The sequence below is a fragment of the Motacilla alba genome, chromosome 8 (assembly GCF_015832195.1).
Source record: "Motacilla alba alba isolate MOTALB_02 chromosome 8, Motacilla_alba_V1.0_pri, whole genome shotgun sequence".
Classification (NCBI taxonomy): domain Eukaryota; kingdom Metazoa; phylum Chordata; class Aves; order Passeriformes; family Motacillidae; genus Motacilla; species Motacilla alba.
The window spans coordinates 24,669,693-24,690,076 of record NC_052023.1 but is presented as its reverse complement, the minus strand read 5'-3'; positions in this window follow the sequence as shown (position 1 = coordinate 24,690,076).

The window sequence follows — 20,384 nt, the reverse complement described above, 5'->3', positions numbered from 1 at the left end:
GACTGAAGCACTCAATCCTTTCCTTTATTTCAAAACCAGTGGTATATTCACCTCTTTTTTTTCACTTAAAATACAATTTAAGACTTTCTACCAAGGAATAGAAAAGGTTACACTTTTTTAGACTAATTGTGTCACAATTCATTTTCTCAGGAAAGTTCCCAATATCCCAGACCGAGGATTGAAAGATCTAGCTCAGGTTGGTTGTGCACAGTTCCCAAAGCCAGGAGGAGAACTAGCAGAAGGAATTCTCTGTCTGCACACTGCAGGAAGATAATAAAGAGTCCTCAATTTGCTTCAGGAAAATAATATGCAAAAAGAAGAGTGTCCCATTATACAAAGGATTCTGGGAACACCTGCAGGCTCCAAAACACCAGTTGGTTTTGGGCGAGTCACAGGTTATTTTTATGTCTTCTTTCTGTGTCTTTTCTATGTGTGGTATCCATGGTCCACATTTAGAAAAAAAAAAGAAACCAATTTCTCAGGTGCTTGCAAGATCCTGCCTGTGCTGACCCTACAGATGGGATGAGTGAATGGGAATTGTAAGAAAGGCAATGCCACCCAATCTGATCTGCTCTGGAAAACCACAAACAGTTCAGGTAAAGCTAAACCAGCAAAAAACACATTTAGTGAGTGGTTTGGGGCTGCTATAAAAGAGGGGAAGACAAAAGATTGGGCTCATGAGGCGTTTCATGAAAGGTCCCATGAGAATTGTGACAAGCCAGAACAGAATCCATTTCTTCCCCATCACCAACACGAGGCCATGCTCTCCTCCAGACCAAGGTTATTTGTCTATCCGTGTCCTAATTTGCTGATAGGCATCTCGCACTTCCATTCCTTTTCATTCAAAATTAGATAAAAGTTAGGAAATGAGGCAGCACACCGTGTCCCTGCAGAGAGACACTCAGATATTCAATGTCATCCAAAGTCTCCCTGATGTGAGGAGCCCAGACTAATTTACTGCCTCTCCTGGACTCAACAAAATATAAACAACATCATTTACTGTGACCTGCGGTGTGCTGCTTTCCCTTCTATTTTTCAGATATGTTTAATAAGTTTCAGAGAAGCAGAAATGCAGAAGTCAGAGACCAAATGACAGGAATAATTTACTGAAACCTGGAGATTCACATCCCACTTGATTTTAACACAAATGGCAGCTTTCACTGCCTTTAAAAAAGAGACTGAGGAGCCGGGCACTCTGCATTAGCCAGGTTTAAAACTCTCTCCAGGCACTTTCATTTCCTCTGAAATAGCAACGTGAGAAGAAAACTCGAGTCAGGATCTCCACAATCAGCACTAGGACAGGAGGATTTAACACCACCCACCAAAAAGGATAAATGAGCCCCAAAAAAACCCTGTCTGGAGCCAGAGGTGAAAGAAAGAATTTAACAGAAGCACTGTCCTGGCAGGGCAGCTGCTCTGTGCCTGGAGCTCAGGGACAATTCAGGGAGCCAAAAAAGCCCAAGAAAGCCCTTTAAAGCCAAGGTGTCCATCTCCACCCCAAACCCGTCATCCCTCAGGTGCTGGGAGAGCATCTTCTTCGAGCAGCCCTTCCCAAAGCTCTGGGAGGTTTGGAGAGTGTTTCTGTGCTTAGCTCCTTCCGTTCCCCGTTAAACTCAGGTCTGGCAAGGCTGGAGAGGATGTCCCACCCTCACACAGGGAGGGTGGAGGGAGATCAGCCTTTGAATCCTCGCAGGGATGTTGCCCAGGGCATTAGCACTTCCAGCCTCCCTGGAAAGCCCCAGAGCAGAGGAAATGTTCTGTGATTGATTTACGGCCATCAGTGCTTTTGCCCGGAGCACTGATAAAAAAGTAGGCTTGGACAAAGTAGCAATAAATGCAACATAAAAGAAATAAAATTTTGCGGGGTTATTACCGTTGCTGCTCTCATTTCAGAAGAAAGACAGAAGGGGGATTTCCCAAGAAACTCTGGTTTTCTTAAAGACCTTCTAATAGCAGATTGAAACTACACCCAGCCATCCCCACTGTGGGACTAAAAAGAAAGCAAAAGCTACATGGAAATTGCAGCAGTTAGAGACACTTTGGGTTTATCCCGGGACAGGAGGGAAATGCCTGATTTCCTGCAGCTGCTCTCTCTGCGATCCCAGAGCAGGAGAACCTCACCTACCCTGCTCAGCATCCCTTCTCATTCACCCCTTCCAGTCATTAGCAGATCCTCAGGCAGTGTCGATTTCTGGTTAACGCCAGGCTGGCTGCCACTGGCAACACCCAGGTGCAAAGAAAAATCCTGAGCACTGATGTCCAAGATATTATTGGAACAGAAAAAAATGCATTAGAGTGTGTTCCTTGTCTATCCCATGGCATCACTTTCTCCTTTAGCAACTGAAAGTCCAGCATCTTGTTCTGATCCTGAAAGAATATGAATCTGGAACCTCAAATCTGCCAATCTCTGTGTATTTTGCTGGCCTAATTTATCAATAATACCAATGAATAGAATTTATTCAATAATAGCAGTGAATCAAAAAAAGAAATCAAATGCACAAATGCTCCTTGCCTCCTGCTACTCAGTTACAGAGTGAATAAAATCCAGTAATAGGGTAAAGTGGACAATAAACACTCAAATCTTCCTCTCATGCACCAAGACATCCTGAGGCCTTGCCTAATACAAACCTCTTCCAAAATAGAGAAAAATACCATGGAATATGAAATAAGGGAGCAACACAGAGTTCAAAGCACACTCGTGCATCAGTAACAGGGTTTTGTGGGGTAGCCACAGCGAAATAGTGCACTAGGGGCTGTAAAGAAACATGAAATCCCATACAAGTCTGGATAAAATTTGACACTGGGCTGCCAAGGGCTCTGGATTCACCCACTGAGGATTTCCCACCTGGAAAGCCCAAACACACAGATACGTGCCTGCTCAAATGCATGTTTTATTTCCAACTTTAAATTCTCGAAGAATATTTTGATCTGATGGTTGCAGGCATGCAGATACTAATTTAATGCCTGTAAATTTAAATTCAACTTGGCAGCCTGTGCACAGAGCAAGCATTACCTGTCCCACATGTGAAGCAAAGAGTTGACAAGCTGCTTCCTTCCTGCAAGACAAAATGTTTATCAGGGTGCTCCCCAAATCAATACTGGGGTGCTGCAGCCAATTTAGAGGCCTCTGACACTTATGAATTATGAATTTACCACTCAGTATTTAACTGGAGCCCAGCTATAATTAATATTAGCTTGCCTGGAATGCAGGAATAAGCAAACTAAAGTGCCTGTGGGGTACATAATTTTTGGAACACACCATGATGACACAGCCAGGCGCTGTGGAAGTGTGGAATGAATGTGACTCCCAAAAGGGTTGAGATGGATGTGTGCAGCTGCTCATAGGAGGCACCCAGCAAAACTATTGATTAAAATGTTATACTCAGGAAACTTGAGCTCTGTTTTGAAGCTGAGCTCTCCAGAGTTTCCCCTGTCTCTCCATCCAGCCCTTCCTCCTCTGCAACACAGGGAATGAAGAAGCCCTGTGGTTGTGATATTTTGTGAAAATCCCATTGCTAAGATTTTCTTCTCCTGAGAAGCTGAGAGGGCCTCAGTTTCAAGTGTAAACAATTTGTTATCTGCTGCTGTGGGATGCAGCAGGTGCTTCCTCGATTGGTCAGTGTGGGATGTTTCTGCTTGGTGGCCAGTCGAGGAGGCAGCAGCTCTCAGACTCTCTGGGAGTCACAGAACTTTGTTATTCATTCCTTTCTATTCCTGTCTTGCCTTCTGATGATTCTTTTCTCTCTGTTCTTTGTAGTATAGTTATAGTGTGGTCTTTTTTAATGTAATATATATCATAATATAATAAACCAGCCTTCTGAAATGGAGTCAAGATCTCTCCTTCCCTTCACCAAGTCCAGACTGCCCAGAAGACCCACGGTAATAAAGCCCCATTTTCCCTCTTCCTCATCTATTTGATTTAAACCATCCTTTACAAGCTGCTCAGGTCACCCTTAGTACCCCAAAACATGCTTATGAACCAGGATGTCCCACGTGAACAGGGTAGATGACATTTTCCCAAGGAATGTGATGGAGCCACAGAGCTCCTGCTCCCATCTCCCAAAACACTGCTCCTGTGCACTCACAGTACTCCCCAAACTGGATATTGAAAAGCCTCAGACTGGAAGAGCAGCCCAGGCTAATTTTGGATAGAGTTTGATAATTAGAGTTATCAGACAGTAGGAGCCTTCCCCAGGTATGCTTGAAACTCCCTCAAAGGAAAGACAATGTGATATTGTGAATATGTTGTTTCTTTGCAAAGATAAAAGCTGGAGTCATGCTGTGGTCATCATAAAACCTCTCTATCGTTTGGTTTCTGATGTTTTTCTGCACTTTCTTCCAGATGTATCTGCTTTAGACAAAATAATCTGAAAATCTCTAGTAGTGTGACACCAGCTTACTACAGCAAACTAGATCTAAAAACACTCACAGCCCACAAGTCCCTCCACTAAATGGATGGCTATTTGCATAAAACAATATTTAAATTTTAAAACCTGCAGAAAATAGCTGAGATATTTGAAGGTTATCATGTCTTGCACCAAAACTCTGAAATTTAATCAGCTTTGGGAGTCAATTTGTTCTGGCTGCAATGTCCCAGTGTCCAATTCTCCCTGCATTGCCTGGTGGGAAACATCCTTCCTGTGCAAGCCAGGGAAAACTCAAATTAACTCCTGTGTAGAAAGTTCTGCTTATAATCACCTTTTTTTAAGGAGCTGGAAGTTTGGGGAGCAGATTTTGGTCAGCAATGAACCTGCTCGACAAGGTCAGGTGGTTTGTGAAGAGAAAATTGTTGCCTGTGTAGTAATTAGGTTGCACTGAAGAGAAGCTGCCAAAGTCCCAGCAGCCTCCATTGGGGTAAAGCAGAGTAATTAAAACAGTTTTAATGTCTATTTACACCAGCAAAGTCTGGCTCTAACACTGGCTGTCAAAAAAAAAAAAAAAAAACAAACAGGAAAGCAGAGGTGATGAAATTGCATCATTTCATAAAAAGCTACTGCTAAATAGTGAGGTGCTGATGCTGAAATACCCAATTATCCACTGGAATATTAACCTCTGTGCCCACAGGTGTCCAAGCAGGAAGCAGGAGAAGGGATTTTGGTGCAGTCACACATTCCCTGAGCCTTTACCACCACCTAAAGCCCTGCCAGCAGAGCAGTCTGAGTTTAATCTGCTGTGCAGCTCCAGCTCATGTTCTGCTCTGCAAAATCCCCCAAAAGGGTCAGCCAAAGCTCTCTGCAGCAAAAAAAAAAAGCATTGACAGAAAGCCTTTGGAGCAAGGGAAAAGCAGGAGGAGCTTTAAGAGCTTGAGCACAAGTTGGATAATCCAAAACTTGAGTTTTCCAGGCTGCTGAGGTGAGGGTGCCCGACCTCAGCTCAGCACTCCAATACCCAGACTTATATAACAGTCTTGGATTTAAGCACCGCTTCTCCTCCAATATTTCCTGGGAACAAATTTGCCATTAAGGCCAAAAGTCCATCCACAGGAACCAAAGATAACCTCAGCTGGTGAAGAGATAAGATTTAATCTTAACCATTACCTATGCTTCTATAGTTCCCATAAGTTGTTGAGATTTGAGGTGTCTATGTTTTTTTGCCTTTTTTTTTGTTTTGTTTTGTTTTTAATTAAGCAAAGCAGACAATTTGTACTGACTCTATAATTTTCCCCTCACCCACAGAAGAGCTTTGAACAACAACTTCTTCCAGTTCTTTCCATTTTACCTGTGAGCTCAAAGCTGACTTTCCTCTGCTGCTGACAAAGTGAACCTGAGCAGTGGGAAGCCAGTAAATCTCAAGCAGCAGTGATGCTTTATGTACCTTAAGTACTGCAAGATTAAAAATGTGGTTTTATCACAGTGTGATACCGACGTTAATAACTCGTCTGGAGCAGGAATTCAAAGCTCTCACTATTCTATAATTGAAAGTAGCCCAGTTGCACACGGATTCAGGTAGCAACAGAGGAGCTCAGATCATCTTAGTCAGTGTTTCACTCCAACAGGAGTCTGAGAAGGGCAGTGGAGCATCACTCAGTCAGGCATTACCAACACTGGGGTTTGCATTAGCAAATGAAGCTACATGCAAGTCACAATCCCACGCCAGCCGACTACAAAGCAGGTCAGGCATGCAGAAAAATTCATTCGTGGCACTCGCTGAAAGCAGAGAGAACATTTAAATTTCAGATTTTCAGCCCATCAGCAATAGCCTTACCTGCTGCTACATTTTCAGTTGTCCCAGCAACAAGCAATTCCTTTTCTTTCAGCCTTTTTATTATCGCCTCTCCTTTTCAGTAGGCTTTTGTGAGACAATTATTTCATAAATCTTAATTACTGTTTCATTTTGTTTTGACTGGGCTCAACATAACCACTGCAGGCTGTCACAGAAAGCAGCTGTCCCTCCCAGCATGGCCACAGCCCCTGCAGCTCTGGCTGCAGAGCTGCCACTCTCACATCCAAAGGAGGCAGAGCAGCAGGAGCAGGACACTGGAGGGATTTCAGGGCAGGACAGAGGGACACTCAGGTTGTCACAGCCTGAGAACGGGCAGGAGGAACTGCACTGTGCTGGCTATGGCATCCCCACACTCCCAGGGTGGGAGTGCCAGGCTGCAGGGAGGGTGGGCACAGGTCACCAGGGAAGCAGGGAGAGAGCACAGGGACCCCACTGCAGGGAGTGCTTGGGATGGCACAGCTCTGAAAAGGGTTGGGGGACTGTGGGGTGAGGCACAGGCACAAGAGAGGCCAGTCAGGGGCACTCTGGTAGAGCAAGGAAAGGAAAGAAACCTTCCTCAAATAGTTTGAAGAAGCCTTTACCCTGCCTGGGAGCTCCTGAACATCCCTCTTTGCAGAGAGCTCTCCTCAGGGTGGGCAAGACAAGCCTCCTGGAGCTCTGGCAGCCTTGACCACTGCCCTGATCTACTTGTGTGCCATAAAAGTGTCAGAAAGTCATTTTAACAGCTTTTGGTTACAATTTCACCCCCTTCTCTCCCAGGGCACACAGTGCACCTGACTTTAAAAGATGATAAAAATGTCAAAGATGCAAAAATGCTCTGTGTGTGTCCACAGCTTTGGACCTAAATCAGCTCTGCAGTTGCAGTCATCTCTGAAATCCAGCAAAAGTCTCTGGGCACAAACTGTCACCATTTGTATTTCCTAAATCAGCTTAAACACAGCCTAAACCACAGGGCTCAGTTCTGCCTGTAAGCCTGTGTAAAAGGCTCTCAGTGCATACACACTGCCCATTTCCCACCTGGTTTTCCTGCTATTCCATCTCATTTGTGCAAAGCAGGCCCAGCTCCTGTTTCTGTTCCAGGTCAGGCTGCAGAGGAGCAGGAGCTGCAGCACACAGGGAAAGAAAAACCAATTCACTCGTCCCTTGTAAATCATAAAGAAATGATGTAGATAGAACACAACTCAGGCAAATCCCTGCATTTCTGATTAAAGAAATCTAAAGGTAGCAACCAGAAACTTGCCAGACACCTACAGGAATTTAAATAATAAAGAAATTAACTTATGCAGACATTTATACGTTTTTCAAAAGTAATAATATTCAAATGAAGTGGGTGAAAGTCCTAAGGTGGAATTGAAAGAGTTTTAGTCAGCCATCATTTCATTTGAAAAGCCTAATAACACCCCGGATTTAAATTCCATATATCATTCTGCTTTTGTTCTGCAGTTGTTGAAAATACCATCCCAAGAAAACAATGTACACCATTTCTAGTAGTGCATATTTATAGTTTATGGCTTCTTTATCCCAAAAAATTGCCACGTACATAAAGAAAATCAATCTTTTCAATTTCCAAACTGTTTTAGAATTTATGCTCATTTTCTATTATAAACATTCTATCTGGTCTATGAGTAGTCAGATGGAAAAGTTTCGACCCTTTGCAGTGAGGAAAAATATGTTCATGAGTATTTTTAGACTCTGCCATGTATAAGCCTTAAAACCTGAGCTATCCCTTCACATTTTATTTCCTGATGCTCAATATCTTTTCTGTTGCCTGTTTGTGATAACAATTCCTTTGGGGCATAATGAGGAAAAGCCAAAGTTTGTTCCACACAAATTCTTCCTTCCATTAATAACACTGACAGGGGTAGAGATGCTGAGGCAGTTTCTGTGCACTCAGTTAAAAAAAAAATCTAATATGAAGCTGGTGAAGCAGTTTTGCTTATATTTATCATCAGATGTTGCAATTAAAGACTGACAAGTTTGCAAAGCTAACAAAACAGAAATAACAATTGAGGCCACACCTCCAAGGGGAAAGGGAAAGTCAGGGTGTAAAATTTTCATCTCCTGAACCTGGTCAGCTTGGCTTAACACAGACCTGGAGGAAAACACAGGTGTATGATGAATTTAGCTCAAATTTAGCAATTAGCCTTCTCACTAGATACACAGAACTTCTGCTCTGAAGCCAGAAATCTCAGAGAGTTGTGAGTCACTACCACAACTCAGTCTGCGTAACCACTTTTCAGCCTTAAAGGCTCAGACAATTCAAGACTGTTTGTCTGCCCTTCTTCCCTGTCAAAAATGCAACTATTAATTAAAACTCGGAGTGGAAGAATAACCAAGCAAAAACCAGAGCGATGCTGCCAAATTTTTGGAAAATGGCTCATCGTTTTTTATTCCATGTGGCTGGTGACCAGCTCTGGGAGTTACACTCCTATTGAGAGGAAGGCACCAGGAAATCTTGAAACTGTTGGGTTTTTCCTCTTTTCAAACCAAAAAAGGTAGAGCAACCATGTCTGAGAAGATGCTGACACTGCTTAGCAACCAAAGTGATGGGGGAAAAAAGCAACGTTGGGAAGTCACCTCCTATAGTTTAAATTACCTTAAAAAACAAAGGTGAAACCCAACAATGCAAGGCACAACTCCTGAATGATCTGCTGGGGAATACCCACACAGGCAGGAAGGATTCCCCACAAAATACCCCCAAAATGGATAAAAGGACGTGGAGGAACTGTTTTCCATAAAAGATTTCCCTGGTTTTGCTATCAGCACTGAAGCTCTGCGCCAGTTCCTGTGGAGGGATACAATGGGAGAGAATAGTGCAGAAGGCAATAGTGCAGAAGGCAGAGGAGTTGCAGCTGTGCTGATTACAAAGATTAGGAACAGCCCTGCCCTTAACAGGCCACAGCTGTGTCCAGTGAGGATGAGTGCTATAAAAGAGTGGGATAGCTGGTTGGGGGGTGGGGTTTGTTGTGAGAAAGGGCTGTGAGGGGTTGCTCATGAGGCATCATCAAGAAGGTATAGAACTTCTGCAATAAGATGGCAACAAGTTCCTGGTCATCCTAAATAAGAACAGGGGAGAAAAATCTGGAGTCTCAGTGCAGGGTATGAGGGAGGAGGAGTTGCAGGATTATGTTCTGTTTATTTTGCCCCAGTGTTATATTTTGCTTAAATTTTAGTGTGCTCTGGTGAAATTTAAAAATCAAAAAGTGAAACGTGCATGTGGTGGAGTGGCACTGGGAAAGGCTGAAGGACCTTCTGTGTGACAGGAACAACTCAGGGAGGAGCCAGGGAGAATGGCATAGAGAATACATGCCAGCACTTCCTCCTCTAGGATTTGGCAGCAGAATTCTTGGAGGACACAGGAAAAATTCAAACTCACAGTGAATTTGAGAGGCTACATCTCTCTGCTAGCAAGTGACAGTGTTCCTCTCCAGTATTATGGGGGAATTTTGGCCTTTGGAAATGTGGAGCTTAGCAGGATTTCCAAAACTCTGTTGTATCTCAGATGTGAAGTGAGTCAAATCTAAACTAAAATAAATCAAGGTAAGCATGCAAATCTGGTAAGGCAGAAAGTACAGTTTGTCTCTATCCCACTTACATGTTTCTGTGCACTTTTATTTTTTTAAGGAGAAGAGAGGCAGAGAGGCCAGTCTCAGGAATTGCAATATAATTATGGAATTTAAAGGTTACCATCCAAGCATATTTTCATTTATCCTTTTCAATTCTGAAATATCCCACCAAGCTGCTAATATCTAATAATCCATTTAGAGAAGCTAAATGTTATCCGTAAAAATTAAATTGTTTCCATTAACCATGGCCTACTGTAAATACAAATGCTCGTGTTATTACCTAGGGTTAGGGCTCAAAAAACCACAAAGCCCAGAGCTCCAGGCACACTTGCCGCTGAAAAAGGCATCCCAAGGGAAACAAAATCAGGATGCCTCCCAGACCTAACCTGCTACCATTGCGAAATCAGACAGATTTGAGAGTGCCAATCACCTTCTGTAACCCCACACCAGGAACCTCGGCTTGTGAGTTTTGTTTTCTAGGGAAAAGGCCAGCATTGTTGCTCAGGGGCCTGTGGCCCTGAGAGGCCTGGTGACTGCTGAGGTTCCACATTGCCCAGGATGCCTCCCAGACCCAAGATCCCAACATGGAAAAATTTGACTGGTTTGACAGTGCCAATTGCATTGTGTGAACTGAAACCAGGAACCTGGGATGCTGAGATAAGTTTCCAAGGGGAAAGGCCAGCATTATTATTCGGCAGCCTGTGGCCCTCAGAGGCCGGCTGCCTGCTGCAATTCCGTATCGATCAAGATGCCGCCCAGGGACAAGCTGCCCCCTGTGCCAACTCGAGCTACTTGGATAGTGCCCATGGAGCTCTGCAAACTGAGACCAGGAATGTGAGCTGGTGAGTTTTGTTTCCCTGGGAAAAAGCCGCCACAGTTGCTGGGAGGCCTTTGGCCCGCAGGGGCCTGGTGCCTGCTGAAATTCCGCATCGATCAAGATGCCGCCCAGGGACAAGCTGCCACCTGTGCCACCTCAGGCTGCTTGGACAGTGCCCATGGAGCTCTGCAAACTGAGACCAGGAAGTTCTACGTGGGACTTTTGTTTCCCAGGGAAATGTCCAGTATTGGTGTTCCGAGTCTTGTGGCCCTTTGTGTCTGGCTGCCTGCTGAGGTTCCGCGTTGCTCAGGATGCCTCCCACGGATAAGCTGCCGCCTCCACCACCTCTGGCTTCCTTTGGAGTGCCAATTACCTTTTGCAAACTAGCACCCCGAACCTGGGCTGTTGACCGCTTGCCAGGGTTCTTAAATCCAGAATGGCCAGAGCTCCAGGCACACTTCAGCTGGAAGTGCTGAGCGTTAGGGTTACAGGTATGCTTAGGGTTATGTATTATTAAAATTGCAGCACAACTTGGTGAATTTTGTGTTTTCCCTGCTCGGTTTTGGCTCTAACCACCTCCTTCAATATGTTAGCAGCATGTTTTGGCTAAACTTGGTCCTGACCTTTTTTTTTTATATTTTCTTTACACTTGGAGTTTTTGCACTTTCCTAGAATTTCCAACCTTTTGAACATGAGGATGAGCCAAACAGGGAAGTGAAGATCGGGCTGTGGCTGACAAACCAACCAAGGCAACATTTTCATATCTACACTGAGGTGCCTTTATGTTGTTGCAGCCCCAAAACTGAATTTTCATTATTATTTTCCTTCTCCTAGAATTGTGTAAAGGTGATTTTTGCTTTTGTACAAATGCAAATCACCTCCACTAATTAGTAATCAGATGCTTGTTTGCATCATATCTTTTTCATAAAACATGGAATGTGGGCCTGCTCTAGGGATTTGCTGCTACTTTACCATTTACTTGTACTTTATGTTACCAGATAGAAAAGGCTCTAAATTTGGACTTAAGATGCTTTGTAAGAAGTATTTTTCCCTCTTTATTTACTTTACATTTTTAATGTGTTTATTTAAATTAGTTGAAAGGGTGAGATGAAAATGCAGCTTCTGTTTAGGCAAAAATCCCTCCTCCTTTGTGTATTCCCTTTATCCTTCTGACATCCCATCAGGAAAACCATCTTACATCCTTGCTCTGCTAATGGTGCCTCAACAGGATCACATCAGAGCAAGGATGGAGGGAATATGTGGCAAATACAACAAATTCAGGGCATTGTACAAACTGGACTGCTGGAATTTCAAAAGTAACAGGTAGGGTTGTTTTTTTTTTTTTTTTGAGGGAGGCATTTGTTGTTTGGGTTGGTTGGTTTGGTTTGGTTTTGGTTGTTTTGTTTGTTTGTGGGGGGTTTTGTGTTTGTTTTTTGTTGTTTTGGTTGGTTGGTTTTTGGGGTTTTTTGGGATTTTTTTTTTTTCCTGGATCTGAAGGGATTCTGGATAGACAGTTCAAATATGAGCACCTGTGGAGCACAAAAGACCAATTATCTTGCTGAGGATCCTGTCAGTCCAGTTTCAGCCTCACTCCTGTTAAGTGTCCCAGTCTGCTCCCACGGAGCTCTCTGGGGTTTGGCCAAACCCCTGTGGGATTACCTGGACCTGCAAGGAAAGAGTGATGAGGATCCCCAACTCCTTAGTCTGAGCTGGGGAGAACAAACACATTTCCAGGTCACTCAGGGGATTTCCGTCCCATGAAATCACCCCACGCATGATGGGCTGCAGAGGAAAGGGCATTTAAGAGCAGGACAACAGCCAGCTGCAAAGATGAGTGGTTTCAGACAGAAAGGACAGAGTTTTGCACAACCTTCTGACAAGTTTGCATCATCCACAGACCTATTAATCCAACCAGAATCCCCTTTTCCTCATTTGCAAAAAAAACCCCATATTCCCAGGGCAAACCAGCAAGAAGTATTGTGTACCAGCAAGAAGTATTGTGTATTTTTAGTGATATTATCCATATTCCAGCTGGGGAATGGGATTATTTGGACACTGTGCTCTGCAAAGCTCTCACGATTCATCATCACCATGACCCAGGAGTGCCAATACATCAAGATTTGCCCCTGGCACTGAGTGTTGCAGCTTTGTTAATCTAGAGCAAAAAAATAATTTACTGCATGAGAGCAGCAGATACCAGAGCAGAACCTCCTGAGAAATATGTGCCATGTATATTTATATATTTAATATGGGTATTTGGAAACACATCTTTGCCAGTAACAGCTACTGGAGTAGGGTCAGTGAAAGAAAGTCAAAGAAACCTGCCTAAAATTGGCTGAACCTGTCTAAACAGTAGGCACTTCTCATTTCTTCTTTTTCTTCCTTTGGACTTGTTTAGCTGCAATGAGAAACTCATTGTAAAAATTATTTTTCCCCTCTTTATTTTACCTTCTCTTTTTAATGTGTTTATTGAAATTAGTGGAAAGGTGGAATGAAAATGCAGCTTCTGTTTAGCCGAAAATCCCCCCTCCTTTGTGTATTCCCTTTATCCTTCTGACATGCCATCAGGAAAACCATCATTACTTGGTAATAATTGGCTACTTTATGACTCATGGCTAAAGCCATGCAGTTCAAAAGTCTCCTGTGGAATATAATATTATCTGGATAATTTTTACCTCCGTAACACATGTACCCAGATCAAAACATATTCTTTTATCCCTACTGATGTAATTTCAGGACTGAGAATCTGGAAAGATTGCTTGGACTGGATGATCTGAGAGGTTTCTCACCTCAATAATTTTACTATTTGTGATTCTAAAAGAACATGTGTGGGAACAGGGATGTTTTAAGGCCACATGGAACAACAGCTGGAAATAGGAGGCAGATAATAATGTCTTACAAGAGTACATATCTGAAGAAAATGATGCCAAGATGGGCAGAAAAGCAAGGATGTAGAAAAGACAAGAATGCTTGTCTCATTCTAGCTGGCAACAACCACATCAGCCAGGGATGAAAAAGCCCATGACTTGAAATTTCAGGAAAGTAGGGGAGGGATTTTTCCATTATTTACCAAATGAGAGGGAAAAGATGTTCCAGGGCTACACTGCCTATATGATTATCCTACACATGTCTTTTCAGGCAGGGAAAATCTTCAAGGAGCTGGCAGGATTCTGTTCCCATCTGAACAGCCAGATTATCATAACTTTGCTTCATTGGCTGGAAGCACAGAGTTTAGGAAATGACTCTCCAGGGACCCAGCCTGGCTCCATCCCATTCCAGCTCCTTCCAACCATATCCAGGGGAAAAGCTGCCCTGACAAAACACACCAATGACAAAATCCATCCCAGCAAAACCTAATATAGGAAAAAAGAAGGGCAAAGAACCAAAAGGAAAGAAAACTTTTGTCATTATATTTGCAATGCAGAGGCACAAACTGAAATCAGCTGAAGCAAGGTAAAATAAAACTGCTTGAACTGAAAATTAGAAATATATTTCTCTTTTAATTCTGAAAGGCTAAAGAGTCTCACCACCTAACTATTTGCATGAGGAACTTTAAGTTCAAGGAGATGTTTTGGATAAATAAAAAAAGACTAAAAGCTGGGTGTTCCTCTAAAGGTACTACCCCAACTTGTTGCAATTAGTTTAAATCAATTCAGAAAGTCTTTGAAACACACCAAAAATAGTTTCTGAATAGAAATGCTGAATATGCGGGAAGGAAGGGTTTGAAGGATTTGCAGAAAGGGTTTTGCAGGAAGGATTTTTCTCCTTGTTGCACTGGTTTTGCTGGTCATTTCTGAAAACACCTCTAAGGCTTCTAAATTTATAGAAGTTAATTTTTCTTTCTATAATATGTTAATTTTTCTGTTAATCTGTTAATTAATCTTATTTTTATAATCTGTTAATCTTTTTTTTACATGTGAAAGCTTTGAAATTTCAACCAACAAAAGATACCATTGCTTTTTTTTTTCACCTTCCCAGTTACTATTTGATGATGGGCTATGAAACCACTTATCTGAAGAGAGCCCAGCCAGTCTCAAAGGTTTTGGGCACCTGCATTAAAAGCAGCACTGTTCTGCTCTTTAAAATGGCAATTTCCCCAAGCCAACCACACATTATTTGCAGTCCTTTAGCCCAGTGTTTGTGTGCTTTGTTTTGTTTATTGAAAACCTGCTCTCTGTGAGCCACTAAGCCAAGTAAAATTCTGCATTTAACAGCTCTCTGCATGTTGGGCCCTGAGAAAAGACTTCTGCAGTCACTTTATTGCAAACAGCAGAAAATCAGCTCCTGCCAGACACTTAAATATTCTTTTTTTAAATCACCTGAGAACATCTGATGGAGGCTGGCTTATTTAGAGATTGGGTGTCACTGTCAGAGTCTCTCCCACTTTTTCACAAATATCATATCCCTGGTGTGGGAGAGACTAACCAGATTTTTCTTGTGGATAGAGGGAGAGCTGGGAAAAACAGGACAACTGGTTTTGTCTCTCTACTGTATTGTCATCCCTAAAAATAAAAAATAATAACTGAAGAAAAAAACAGGAGCCACACTGGAGTACATTAAAAAATCCCAAACAGCAATCCACACATCATCTTGGATGATCCATTCCCTTCCATAAAGATGAACCTGAGCACTGCTTCCATTTTGGCGGGAAAGGATCCTTTTAAATAACCCTGACAGACTTGTGTCACTGCTCAACAATTGTATTTTCTTACCATATAAAACCATCCTACCAAATACCAAGCAGGCCAAGTTTTCCCTGGCTCTTAAAAATCAGCCTCAACGTGAAAAAAGACATCAAACCTCTCACCAGCACTAAACCAGTACTCCTCAGGCTAAACCATAAATGTATTCAACCAAGTCAGCCTTAGAAACTTTTCATTTAGCTCTACAAAGATAACACTAGATCAGCATTTTCATTAAAAAGAAATGTCATGGCTCATTCCTTTCTGTGATTGAAGAGGAAGCAGCTACATCTTCCAAAACTCAGGAGAGAAACATATGCTGCACTAAAAAATAAATACAACTGTGATTGTTGTTGCATTTAATATTTCAGTCTGTGATCATAATTACTTCCTGATTGGGAAGAATTCTCATGTTAAAAGCCCCATGCAATGGCAACTCAAGTAGATCAAAAAAAGCAATGGCAGAAATCACAGGATGAGCCAGGTACAAGGTGCAGGGACAGAAACTTGACTGGTCTTCATTTGCTCAGGTTTTATTCTAACTGTGCAGCTGAAGAATGTTTCACCCCCACCACCTCTCTGTTACCTGTCCAACATCTGTATTTTAGCAACAAAACTGGAAGAGAACTACCGGAATACCTAAAGCTCCAGCAGATTTTGGTCGTGGCAGGTCAGCAAGTCCTTACCAGGTCTTGGTAAGGAAGCTCTTACCTTCCCTTCCCTTTCATATCTGCAACAGCCAGAATGGGATGGCCAAAGACTGGATATGAACAAATCCTTGTCCACAAAGGAGGCCACTGTCACAGAGGGCAGTGTCCCTGTGCTGGGCAGGCACAGACCCCACACACTGTTATGGTCTGTGCTTAAAAGCTCCTAAGACTTTACTCCTAAGGAGTAAACATGGAGCAGAGCAAATGGGGAGGGGTTTGGCAAAACATCTTCCTTCCCTGAAGATCATTTGAGGCCAGAATTTTTCTCTGGAGGTAGGGATTAGTTTTAAGGAATGATTTGTCCAAAAGTCTTTCTTCAGGATGAAATGGCTGGTTGGAATGAAGGGCTGATGGAGAAAATGAGTGAGTAGGAAGGGGAGAGCCTTAAGAAGCAGGAGCTGAACTTCCCAACATCATGGCTGGCATATCTGGTTCAACCATGACCCAGAACTGTAAGAAATCTGTGATCTGAAAAGCAGGAGGTGCAGCAAAGGTACCTTACAGGCAGCACACAGCCATCCCCCAGGGCCCACGGCAGGGGACATCAATGGGATGGAGTCAAGCCTCAGGCACACTCAGCCTCCCCCCAGGAGTGCACCACCTCTGTGCCATTTCCACTGCCCCCCTGCCATCAAACCCCTCTGCTAAAGCCTGATGCTGTCTTCCAGGATGGGAGTTGTACTTGAATCCCAGAAAGTTTGTGCTTCCAACCCAGAAAGTTTTGGGTTGGAAGGGACCTTAAATCTCTTGTTCCACCTGCTGCCATGGGCAGGGGCACCTTCCATTGTCCCAGGTTGCTCCAAGCCCTGTCCAACCTGGCCCTGGCCACTTCCAGGGATCCAGGGGCAGCCACAGCTTCTCTGGGCACCCTGTGCCTGTGAGCTGCTGGGTATCCAGGTGGAAGCAAATCCTCCAAATTCCTCTGTTGGAGAGCCAGTAAAATAGACTCTGATAACTGGAGAGGAAGTGATAAGCAGCCTCAAGCCAAAAGCAAGTTTCTAAAGTTCACACATTTTCCCTCTTACTGAAGGCTCCGTGTTCCACCAGTGTGTAAACTCCACCAGAAAACAGCACTAATCTTTCTGCAGGAATCCAAGCCCAAATTTGCAAACCAAAGTGAAGACCTGAAAGAGTCTTTTTGTTGTTGACACGGCACTGTCCTCCAGCTCTTTAGTACCACAATATAGAGCACTAGTAATTCAACATAAATACATAACTGTACACAGAGTCACTCACAAAACAGCATCCCCAAAACCCACAGACAAGGAGCTGGGAACCTTTGCTGTTGATCATGACTACTTTCTTTGTGTTAACTTTAAAATAGTAATGATCTTCTTTTATCTTAAATACATGAACAATGAAGTAAAACAATGTCAAGTCAGATGAGAGAACCCGAAGTCACTTCAAACAATCGGGATGTGACGCTCCCTGTTAAGTACAGTTCTGCTTTCAACAGATTAAAGTACTCTCAGATCTATTTTTTGTTCCAGTCAAAGGCAGACACGTTGCATAAAACATCAGGGGGCTTTCTTTGATCAGATGCATAACTTTACATTTCTTGTTAAACAGTTATAAAAATAAAAAGGCCTTATAAGAGGTAAACTCAGAGGATATTTATAACTATCCCGATGACAGCTCAATCGGGGTCTTGAGTTTAGCACCACTTTCAAGATGTAAAAATAATTATTTGTAGAGTAAGTTTTCAAGTTACATCTCTAGAGGAGATAAAGGAATGATCCACAGCTCTGTGCAAAACAAGTCCCACTTGGAGAGGGTTGTTACCTTCATTGAAATAAACCTCTGCTTAATATCACTGGATTAGAATAGAGAGACCTTCTGAGCATTAATAGGGCCTTTTTGTGCCACTCTGCAAGTTCACAGGAATGATAAAACTGTCTTAATTAAGTCTAAAGATTTTCTCAGCATAGGAGATTATCCCTGGGAGAGGCTGCCAGAGCAGCTCTTTGTCTTTGACAATTAGATCAGATCTGAGGCACAAATGGCAAAGCCCAGAACAGGAGCTTCTAAGAATAAAGCATGGCAAGGACAGGCTGGTGCTCAGCCTCAACCTATAGCCTCGTTTACTGAGGGTTTTAAGGCTTTCCCAAAAATAAAAATTAATTTCGGCTATCAGGTTTTTATATTGATTTTCTTCTCTCTCATTAAAAAAAAAAAAAAAAAAAAGATAAAAAAAAGGAAGGTTAATCAGCTGCTGAGGAATTGGAAGGAGGTTAACCATAGGAAAGAACTTGTAATACAAAGGAAAATGGGGCTGTTAAGACCCTCATACTTACGGTGAGATTAAAACCCATGCTGGACTAAAGGTTGATTTCTCCAAGTGTTTTTATCTTGCAGCTCTGCAGATTTTAACACCCAGCAAAATAAATCCAGCCACACAGCGAATGGCTGCTTTTCCTGGGAGCACTTTTTTTTTTGCTGGATCACTAAGTGAGCACCAGGGATGCATGGAACAGTTTTGGTTTGTGTGTTTCCCAGGCAACTTAGTTTTAGCAGTCAGAGCAAAGAGAGAAGGAATTTTTCTTAAAACATCAAAAAATCAAATAACCTGCCAGCAGATTAAAGGAGTTTTATCCTCGTTTATCTAAACTCCTCGTCAGCATCCTTAAACTCAAAGGGATGTAGGTCAGCTCTGCTGTCCTTTCTTGAGTCATATCTGAGACTGAGACAGGGTTCAACCACTTTGAACAGCATCAGCTCTGCGTGTGCTGCCAATCCCAGCCCTCCCCTCAGGAATGGGAACTTTCATCCTCTGAGACACTGGGTTTTAAAAGTGCATTTTTTTTCTTGCCACAGTGATACAGCAGCATTTCTGAAGTCTTGGTCTCTCCATAAAAAATGCTTGTTGGTTATGCAAATAAAGGCCAGCTCAATGCTGTGGGTTGAGTTAATTGACACAGTTAGGAATTCATACACACAACTTTTCCGGACTGTAGAAAGCAATTTCACTCTGATTTGCAAGACAGCAGCTCAGAAAAGTTGGAAAAGACCTCCAAGATCACATAACTGCACTCCTTTAGTGGCCCACTCTGCACAATCCCTCACCTGTTTCACAGGATGTGCAGAGGTGTGCTGCAAAAACAGCACTTAAATTCCAGCTCCACACTCATTAAAATGACATACAGGTAACTGTGTTGTGTATCTGCCAATGCATTATTTATTCTCCTTCCCAAAACTGGGGTGGATTGTGCAGTTCTCCTTGAGGAGGATGCCAGGAGCAGAGCTCACACAGCTGACCCACAACTGGCCAGGGGGATATTCCATCCCATGGAATGCCATGCCCAGGGCAGAAACTGGGGGAGCTGACTGGGAGGGAGCAATCACTGCTGGGGGACTCAGATATTGGGCATCACTCACCTTTCCTGCTTTTTCTTGTTTTCCTCTGTCTCTCTCCCTTCCACTGCAATTGTTATTCTATTTTATTTTGTTTCAATTATGAAACTGCTGCTTTCTTCCCAATCCTCCCCCCTACCATGGGAGGGGAGGTTAAACCTCAACAGACAGAAGGAGATTTTTTGTCTGCAGCTTTGTTATTCTCAGACAAGTCCTTTGGTCAATCCCTGCCATCCCTGGCAGGATTTTTTTCACATCAAACAAGAGAGGAACCAAGAAATCCACTGAGGCTTTCAATTAATCTTTCAGCTGTATATCAATATATATATATTTAAGGATAAGTATCCGCCTGGTGAACAAGGAGTTTTGGTAACACAGCATGGGAAAAAGAGCTCCATTCCACTTTCCAATATCAGACACTGTCCCCTGTTCACCTTTGTGCAAAATAATTTGTGAAGAGCAGATACCAGGAGATGGGGCAAGTGGTGAGGAAAACTCCTTCCTTCCTTCCTTCAAAGGTTTGAGGGCGTTCTTTTCCAGCAGTTCAGCTGGATCTGTGCTATAATCTATTTGCATAATCCCCTCTGAATAATAAATAACAAGAATAATAAAAAACAAGCAAGAATGACAGAGTGAATTCTATGTCTACACCAACAGGAGCTGGTGTCAACCTCACACTCTCCTTTGCTGCTTTCAGGGCATTTTTGTTTCACTTTCCTGTGAGACCTAAAGCAATATTCTGCTTTTATTTTAAAGTTTACATTCCTATGATTGATCCTTCTTTGTACTGGGCTCCCCTGTGCGTGCTGCTCCACTCAGAGCTCAGAAAACACCTCTCCACCCGCCACAATCTGGTTTTCAGGGTGGTTTAAAAAGTTCCAGGCCAGGCTTGGAGCAGCCTGGGACAGTGGAAGGTTCCCTACTGAGCGGGACTTCTCATCTGCCCATGGCAGGGGTGGAACAAGATAATCCTGGAGGTCCTCCCAACCCGAAGCAGGCAGTGATTCTGTGATATCTGCAATAAAATCCCAGTTTC